Source organism: Astyanax mexicanus, unplaced genomic scaffold (assembly GCF_023375975.1).
Source record: "Astyanax mexicanus isolate ESR-SI-001 unplaced genomic scaffold, AstMex3_surface scaffold_35, whole genome shotgun sequence".
Lineage (NCBI taxonomy): Eukaryota > Metazoa > Chordata > Actinopteri > Characiformes > Acestrorhamphidae > Astyanax > Astyanax mexicanus.
The window spans coordinates 1,556,155-1,565,620 of NW_026040045.1; the positions used below are offsets into that span (position 1 = coordinate 1,556,155).

General features: G+C 46.0%; 1 long non-coding RNA gene across 4 annotated transcripts; it reads right to left on the reverse strand.

The window, feature by feature from the left end:
* Nucleotides 1-721: 721 nt before the first annotated feature.
* Nucleotides 722-4,659, reverse strand: LOC125790241 (uncharacterized). 4 transcript variants are annotated; one of them, XR_007430037.1, is made up of 3 exons: nucleotides 3,964-4,360; nucleotides 3,025-3,282; nucleotides 722-803 (listed from the first exon to the last, which is right to left on the reverse strand). It is a non-coding gene; the product is annotated as an uncharacterized LOC125790241 (long non-coding RNA). The 4 variants fall into 4 exon arrangements; XR_007430035.1 differs by lacking the exons at nucleotides 722-803; nucleotides 3,025-3,282 and adding exons at nucleotides 2,012-2,619; nucleotides 4,457-4,659 and having other exon boundaries at nucleotides 3,964-4,201; XR_007430036.1 differs by lacking the exon at nucleotides 722-803 and adding an exon at nucleotides 2,012-2,535 and having other exon boundaries at nucleotides 3,025-3,708; nucleotides 4,118-4,360.
* Between the last annotated feature and the right edge of the window lie 4,807 nt (nucleotides 4,660-9,466).

The following is a 9,466-nucleotide window of genomic DNA, read 5'->3' on the forward strand; positions in this document are numbered from 1 at the left end:
TTGTAGCTCCGCCCCTTCCCCAGGTGTTTCCAATTCTAGTGTGTTTCATATTACTATAAATAGCACTCCTCTGCCACTTTGTCCCGGTCGGTCTTTGCACCTTCACCTGTCGTTTGTCTCTCTCAGTGTTTAATAGCTTTTCTCAGTGTTTCCTTGTTCTCTCATAGCCTTAGTTCCTTGTTTCTTGTTTATTTCTTGTTTTCTCGTTTATAGTTATTTTCCTTGTTTATTTATAGTTTATTCCCTTATATATATTCCATGTTTATTTATTATCTGTATCTCTTGTTGGCTTAGCTTATGTTCTTTTGTTTCACTGGTTTGATTTGGTTTTTGGTTATTCGTTTATCTTTGTTACATGTTTACTTGTTCCTCGTTTCCTTGTTTCTTTGTTATTTATTTAATAAATTATTTATTTATTTCGCCCTTACCTGCACTTGTGTCCGCTTTCCTCGTCACCCTGCCTGGGTTTTCCTGACAGTAAGACTGAGGTGTTTAACAACTCCAGCAGCACTGCTGTATCTGATCCACTCACTGTACCAGCTCAACACACACTAACACCTCATACACCACCACCATGCTAATCACTGCTAATCACTGCTGTATCTGATCCACTCACTGTACCAGCTCAACACACACTAACACCTCATACACCACCACCATGCTAATCAGTGCTAATCACTGCTGTATCTGATCCACTCACTGTACCAGCTCAACACTCACTAACACCTCATACACCACCACCATGCTAATCACTGCTGTATCTGATCCACTCACTGTACCACCAGCTCAACACTCACTAACACCTCATACACCACCACCATGCTAATCAGTGCTAATCACTGCTGTATCTGATCCACTCACTGTACCAGCTCAACACACACTAACACCACATACACCACCACCATGCTAATCAGTGCTAATCACTGCTGTATCTGATCCACTCACTGTACCAGCTCAACACACACTAACACCTCATACACCACCACCATGCTAATCACTGCTAATCACTGCTGTATCTGATCCACTCACTGTACCAGCTCAACACACACTAACACCTCATACACCACCACCATGCTAATCAGTGCTAATCACTGCAGTATCTGATCCACTCACTGTACCGCCAGCTCAACACTCACTAACACCTCATACACCACCACCATGCTAATCACTGCTAATCACTGCTGTATCTGATCCACTCACTGTACCAGCTCAACACTCACTAACACCTCATACACCACCACCATGCTAATCACTGCTGTATCTGATCCACTCACTGTACCAGCTCAACACACACTAACACCTCATACACCACCACCATGCTAATCAGTGCTAATCACTGCTGTATCTGATCCACTCACTGTACCAGCTCAACACACACTAACACCACATACACCACCACCATGCTAATCAGTGCTAATCACTGCTGTATCTGATCCACTCACTGTACCAGCTCAACACACACTAACACCTCATACACCACCACCATGCTAATCACTGCTGTATCTGATCCACTCACTGTACCGCCAGCTCAACACTCACTAACACCTCATACACCACCACCATGCTAATCACTGCTAATCACTGCTGTATCTGATCCACTCACTGTACCAGCTCAACACTCACTAACACCTCATACACCACCACCATGCTAATCACTGCTGTATCTGATCCACTCACTGTACCAGCTCAACACACACTAACACCTCATACACCACCACCATGCTAATCAGTGCTAATCACTGCTGTATCTGATCCACTCACTGTACCAGCTCAACACACACTAACACCACATACACCACCACCATGCTAATCAGTGCTAATCACTGCTGTATCTGATCCACTCACTGTACCAGCTCAACACACACTAACACCTCATACACCACCACCATGCTAATCACTGCTGTATCTGATCCACTCACTGTACCGCCAGCTCAACACTCACTAACACCTCATACACCACCACCATGCTAATCACTGCTAATCACTGCTGTATCTGATCCACTCACTGTACCAGCTCAACACTCACTATCACCTCATACACCACCACCATGCTAATCACTGCTAATCACTGCTGTATCTGATCCACTCACTGTACCACCAGCTCAACACACACTAACACCTCATACACCACCACCATGCTAATCACTGCTGTATCTGATCCACTCACTGTACCACCAGCTCAACACACACTAACACCTCATACACCACCACCATGCTAATCAGTGCTAATCACTGCTGTATCTGATCCACTCACTGTACCAGCTCAACACTCACTAACACCTCATACACCACCACCATGCTAATCACTGCTAATCACTGCTGTATCTGATCCACTCACTGTACCAGCTCAACACACACTAACACCTCATACACCACCACCATGCTAATCACTGCTAATCACTGCTGTATCTGATCCACTCACTGTACCAGCTCAACACACACTAACACCTCATACACCACCACCATGCTAATCAGTGCTAATCACTGCTGTATCTGATCCACTCACTGTACCACCAGCTCAACACTCACTAACACCTCATACACCACCACCATGCTAATCAGTACTAATCACTGCAGTATCTGATCCACTCACTGTACCAGCTCAACACACACTAACACCTCATACACCACCACCATGCTAATCACTGCTAATCACTGCTGTATCTGATCCACTCACTGTACCAGCTCAACCACACACTAACACCTCATACACCACCACCATGCTAATCACTGCTGTATCTGATCCACTCACTGTACCAGCTCAACACACACTAACACCTCATACACCACCACCATGCTAATCACTGCTAATCACTGCTGTATCTGATCCACTCACTGTACCAGCTCAACCACACACTAACACCTCATACACCACCACCATGCTAATCACTGCTGTATCTGATCCACTCACTGTACCAGCTCAACACTCACTAACACCTCATACACCACCACCATGCTAATCAGTGCTAATCACTGCTGTATCTGATCCACTCACTGTACCACCAGCTCAACACACACTAACACCACATACACCACCACCATGCTAATCACTGCTAATCACTGCTGTATCTGATCGACTCACTGTACCACCAGCTCAACACTCACTAACACCTCATACACCACCACCATGCTAATCAGTGCTAATCACTGCTGTATCTGATCCACTCACTGTACCAGCTCAACACTCACTAACACCACATACACCACCACCATGCTAATCAGTGCTAATCACTGCTGTATCTGATCCACTCACTGTACCACCAGCTCAACACACACTAACACCTCATACACCACCACCATGCTAATCACTGCTAATCACTGCTGTATCTGATCCACTCACTGTACCAGCTCAACACACACTAACACCCCATACACCACCACCATGCTAATCAGTGCTAATCACTGCTGTATCTGATCCACTCACTGTACCAGCTCAACACTCACTAACACCTCATACACCACCACCATGCTAATCAGTGCTAATCACTGCTGTATCTGATCCACTCACTGTACCACCAGCTCAACACTCACTAACACCTCATACACCACCACCATGCTAATCAGTGCTAATCACTGCTGTATCTGATTCACTCACTGTACCAGCTCAACACTCACTAACACCTCATACACCACCACCATGCTAATCACTGCTAATCACTGCTGTATCTGATCCACTCACTGTACCACCAGCTCAACACTCACTAACACCTCATACACCACCACCATGCTAATCACTGCTAATCACTGCTGTATCTGATCCACTCACTGTACCAGCTCAACACTCACTAACACCTCATACACCACCACCATGCTAATCACTGCTAATCACTGCTGTATCTGATCCACTCACTGTACCAGCTCAACACTCACTAACACCTCATACACCACCACCATGCTAATCAGTGCTAATCACTGCTGCATCTGATCCACTCACTGTACCACCAGCTCAACACACACTAACACCTCATACACCACCACCATGCTAATCACTGCTGTATCTGATCCACTCACTGTACCACCAGCTCAACACTCACTAACACCACATACACCACCACCATGCTAATCACTGCTGTATCTGATCCACTCACTGTACCATCAGCTCAACACACACTAACACCTCATACACCACCACCATGCTAATCAGTGCTAATCACTGCAGTATCTGATCCACTCACTGTACCAGCTCAACACACACTAACACCTCATACACCACCACCATGCTAATCAGTGCTAATCACTGCTGCATCTGATCCACTCACTGTACCAGCTCAACACTCACTAACACCTCATACACCACCACCATGCTAATCACTGCTAATCACTGCTGTATCTGATCCACTCACTGTACCAGCTCAACACTCACTAACACCTCATACACCACCACCATGCTAATCAGTGCTAATCACTGCTGCATCTGATCCACTCACTGTACCACCAGCTCAACACACACTAACACCTCATACACCACCACCATGCTAATCACTGCTGTATCTGATCCACTCACTGTACCACCAGCTCAACACTCACTAACACCACATACACCACCACCATGCTAATCACTGCTGTATCTGATCCACTCACTGTACCATCAGCTCAACACACACTAACACCTCATACACCACCACCATGCTAATCAGTGCTAATCACTGCAGTATCTGATCCATTCACTGTACCAGCTCAACACACACTAACACCTCATACACCACCACCATGCTAATCAGTGCTAATCACTGCTGCATCTGATCCACTCACTGTACCAGCTCAACACTCACTAACACCTCATACACCACCACCATGCTAATCAGTGCTAATCACTGCTGTATCTGATCCACTCACTGTACCACCAGCTCAACACTCACTAACACCTCATACACCACCACCATGCTAATCAGTGCTAATCACTGCTGCATCTGATCCACTCACTGTACCAGCTCAACACTCACTAACACCTCATACACCACCACCATGCTAATCAGTGCTAATCACTGCTGTATCTGATCCACTCACTGTACCACCAGCTCAACACTCACTAACACCTCATACACCACCACCATGCTAATCATTGCTGTGCTGAGAATAATAATAGCTGCCCTGTGCTTCTCCTGTGGAATCCTTGGTATGAATGAACAGGGTTGTGTTTCCCAAAAGCTTTTTTAACACTTTGTTATCTCATACTAAATATTGATACTCATACTATATTAAAGAGTGTTTTCTAAACTCTTAAGTAACTGAAGTACAACGTGAACTTGCACACAAATTAACAAGTAACTCGACCCAGTCTTATTATTTAAGTAGTTATTAAAGTGGCTTCTGCTTGCAGTCCAGTACCTTAAACACCAGAGACTGCTAATTTTAAGTGAGAAAATATAGGGTCATTCCAATATAATAAAATATAATATAATATAATATTTTTATGTAGCTTGTAGTCTGAATGGACATATTTAAATAGACCAATCAAATTTCAAAATATGTATATGTATAATGATATAGATTCCAACATATTTTGAAGCTTTTGGGTGTAATAATTAATTAATACTGCATATTTTGAATGATCGTGCTGTATCAGGGAGGAGTCAACAAAGGCGTTCTTTGTTAACTTGTTTATTAATTTTCACACTTGTGGAAAAACTTGCAGAAATGGCTCATTCTTTTCTCACGTCATGCGTTTGTTTTGTTATTCGCTTGGATTGACCGTTTTCAGGAAACCCACCCCAGGGTGAAAGGAGGAGAATAAGAACAAAACTGCTTACCAAAAACAAGAAACTGAAAAACACAATAATACAAAATGAACAAACTTGGCACACTTACTAAGTTCACAAAACAGATCTGGATTGAGGAAACACGGATACTAAGGAACACAAAATACAATACAAGACTGGACAAGGGGCTTAGACTGGAAAGGGGACAAGGACTGGACGAAAGACTGGACAAGGGACTGGACACTAGACAGGGACAGAGACTGGACAGGGGGCTGAAACACAGACTGGACAGTGGCCGGGAACTGAGACTGGACATGGGGCTCGACACTAGACAGGAGCGCAGATGGGGCAGTAGACTGAACAGAAGACGGGAATGTGGACTGGACAAGACTGGACAGGGGAATTGGCACAAATACATTGACCGGGACACACATGAACATAGTGATGGAGACATAAGGGAAACCTGATTAGACACAGGTACAGGGATACAGACAGGAACTGGGACTAAGACAGGAACAGACACATGTACAAATACAAACATAGACTGGAGCCCAGGACTGGTAAAGTTCAAAGTCTGAGGGGCCAGCCTGGGCACAGTTCTAGGGGCTGGAGCAGGTCTGGGAGTACACAACCTGGGGTGTGCTTAGTTCTGGGAGTGGGCACAGGATCAGAGGCGGCAGGCACTGCATTCACAGGCGCTGGAGCGGCGGGCACCGCTGGCACTGGAGCTGAGACGGCTGGCATCACTGGCACTTTAGCTGAGGTGGATGCCACCACCGGGACAGGCTGGGGTAGCGGGTTCTGCTGGAGCTGGTATCGGGACTGGGGTAGCGGGTGCTGCTGGAGCTGGTATCGGGACTGGGGTAGCGTGTTCTGCTGGAGCTGGTACCAGGGCTGGGGTAGCGGGTTCTGCTGGAGCTGGTATCGGGACTGGGGTAGCGGGTGCTGCTGGAGCTGGTATCGGGACTGCGGCAGCGGGTGCTGCTGGAGCTGGTATCGGGACTGGGGTAGCGTGTTCTGCTGGAGCTGGTACCAGGGCTGGGGTAGCGGGTTCTGCTGGAGCTGGTATCGGGACTGTGGCAGCGGGTGCTGCTGGAGCTGGTATCGGGACTGTGGCAGCGGGTGCTGCTGGAGCTGGTACCAGGGCTGGGGTAGCGGGTTCTGCTGGAGCTGGTATCGGGACTGGGGTAGCGGGTGCTGCTGGCGCTGGGGAGGATGGACTATAGGTATTGCAAAAACTAAGAACACAAAACTAGAGATAAACAAAGACAAGAACAAAACTATGCTTAACAAAAACAAGAAGCTAGAAAAACACTAAAAATACAAAATGAACAAACTTAGCAAACTTACTAAATTCACAAAACAGATCTGGATTGAGGAAACACGGATACTAAGGAACACAAAATACAAAACTTGTTCACATTCATACAGAAGGCATCAAATAAGACACAAGGTGACAACACTTATGGCTAGGGCAGGGCTAGGGTGAAGACAGGACCATGGAGTAGGAAAAAACGAAAAAATGAAAACAGCAACAAACAGAGAAGCAGGACAGAAACTGAAAAATACAAGACATCGGGCCACCCTTGGATAGTTGTCCTGCTGCAGAACCTAAGTTGGTTTCAGCTTGAGGTCTCAAACAGATGGTCGGAGATTCTCCTTCAGGATCTTTTGGTAGACAGCAGAATTCATAGTTCCATTTATCACAGCAAGTCTTCCAGACCCTGATGCAGCAAAACAGCCCCAGACCATCACTCTACCACCACCATGTTTTACTGTTGGTATAATGTCCTTTTTCTGGAATGCAGTGTTTCTTTTACACCAGATGTACTGAGGGACACACACATCCAAAGAGTTCAACTTTTGTCTCATCGGTCCACAGAATGTTTTCCAAAAGTCTTGGGGATCATCAGGACGTGTTCTGGAAAAATTGAGATTCAATGTTCTTTTTGCTCAGCAGTGTTTTTCGTCTAGGAACATTTTTGCCCAGTCTCTTTCTGATGGAGAAGGCATGAACACTGACCTTAACTGAGGCGAGTGAGGCCTGCAGTTCTTTGAATGTTGTTGTGGGGTCTTTTGTGACCTCTTGGATGAGTTGTCGCTGCCCTCTTGTGGTAATTTTGGGCGGCCGGCCACTCCTGGGAAGGTTGTGGAGCTTTTAAGGATCTTTTGGTGGACTTCACTTTGTCAGGCAGGTTCTATTTAAGTGATTCTTGATTGAGAACAGGTGTGGCAATAATCAGACCTGGGTGTGGTTAGAGACAGTGTACTCAGGGGTCAGAACCCACGGTATGTTTTAACAAGGGGGAATCACTTTTTTACACAGGGTCATGTGGGTTTGGATTTTTTTTCTCCCTTAATAATAAACATCCTCATTTAAAATAGCATTTTGTGTTTACCTGTGTTGTCTTTGATTAATATTTAAATTGGTTTGATGTTCCGAAACATTTAAGTGTGAAAACATGCAAAAAATCAGGAAATCAGGACACTTTTTCACACCACTGTAAATTAAAATAAATAAAAATAAATTCTAATTTTTCTTTAATTATGGGAGCTAAAATAAGGAACTTCGTAAACAAAACAATACAAATTAAATTGTAAGACTGTAAGAAAAACAGGCAAACAATATAAAGAAATAAAATAGTTCATAATAAAAGTATTTTTGAAGGAGGGTATCAAACTATATACATGGAGAGAAGGTTTTTGTAAAGACACCATGGTTTGGGTGGCAGTGGAGGTGAGGTCACGTTCAATCAAGGTCAAGTTCATGTCTGCATTTTTAAATATATAACTAGCTGTAGCAAAATATCCATTAAAAACATGACGTTAAAATAAGAAACGCACCAGACCCGCGTCAGCTGAAGGATGGGACTGTGATCATACTGGTGCTTTATAGTGTCATCTCTTCCTCTGTCCTTCATTGTTGTTTTTCTATGTTTTGTAATAATGTTGAGTAGATTAAAGAGCAGCACAGAGAGAGACTGGAGTTGTTATTTCCGTTGAAATGTGGGCGTAAAGTGATGCTGTGTCTCCATCTGTATGTGTGACCCCGTGCTGGGTGTGTGTAGGCCGCTGTAGCAGGGTGAGGAGTGTGAACTATCAACTGTTGGGTGGGGGGGCGCCTGTTGATGTTTGTTGCCATCACAGCAGGACAGGACTATCCCCACCCCTCTCTCTCTCTCCCCCCCCCTTTCTCTCTCTCTCCGCCCCCCTTTCTCTCTCTCTCTCCCCCCCTTTCTCTCTCTCTCTCCCCCCCTTTCTCTCTCGCTCTCTCCCCCCCTTTCTCTCTCTCTCTCCCCCCCTTTCTCTCTCGCTCTCTCCCCCCCTTTCTCTCTCTCTCCCTCCCCCTTTTTCTCTCGCTCTCTCTCCGCCCCCCTTTCTCTCTCTCTCCCTCCCCCTTTTTCTCTCGCTCTCTCTCCGCCCCCCTTTCTCTCCCCCCCCCCCTTTCTCTCTCGCTCTCTCCCCCCTTTCTCTCTCTCTCTCTCTCCCCCCCCTTTTTCTCTCTCTCTCTCTCCCCCCCTTTCTCTCTCGCTCTCTCCCCCCCTTTCTCTCTCGCTCTCTCTCCGCCCCCCTTTCTCTCTCTCTCTCTCCCCCCTTTCTCTCTCTCTCTCTCTCCGCCCTTTCTCTTTCTCTCTCTCTCTCTCTCTCTCTCCGCCCCCCTTTCTCTCTCTCTCTCCCCCCCCTTTTTCTCTCGCTCTCTCTCCGCCCCCCTTTCTCTCTCTCTCTCTCCCCCCCTTTCTCTTTCTCTCTCTCTCTCTCTCCGCCCT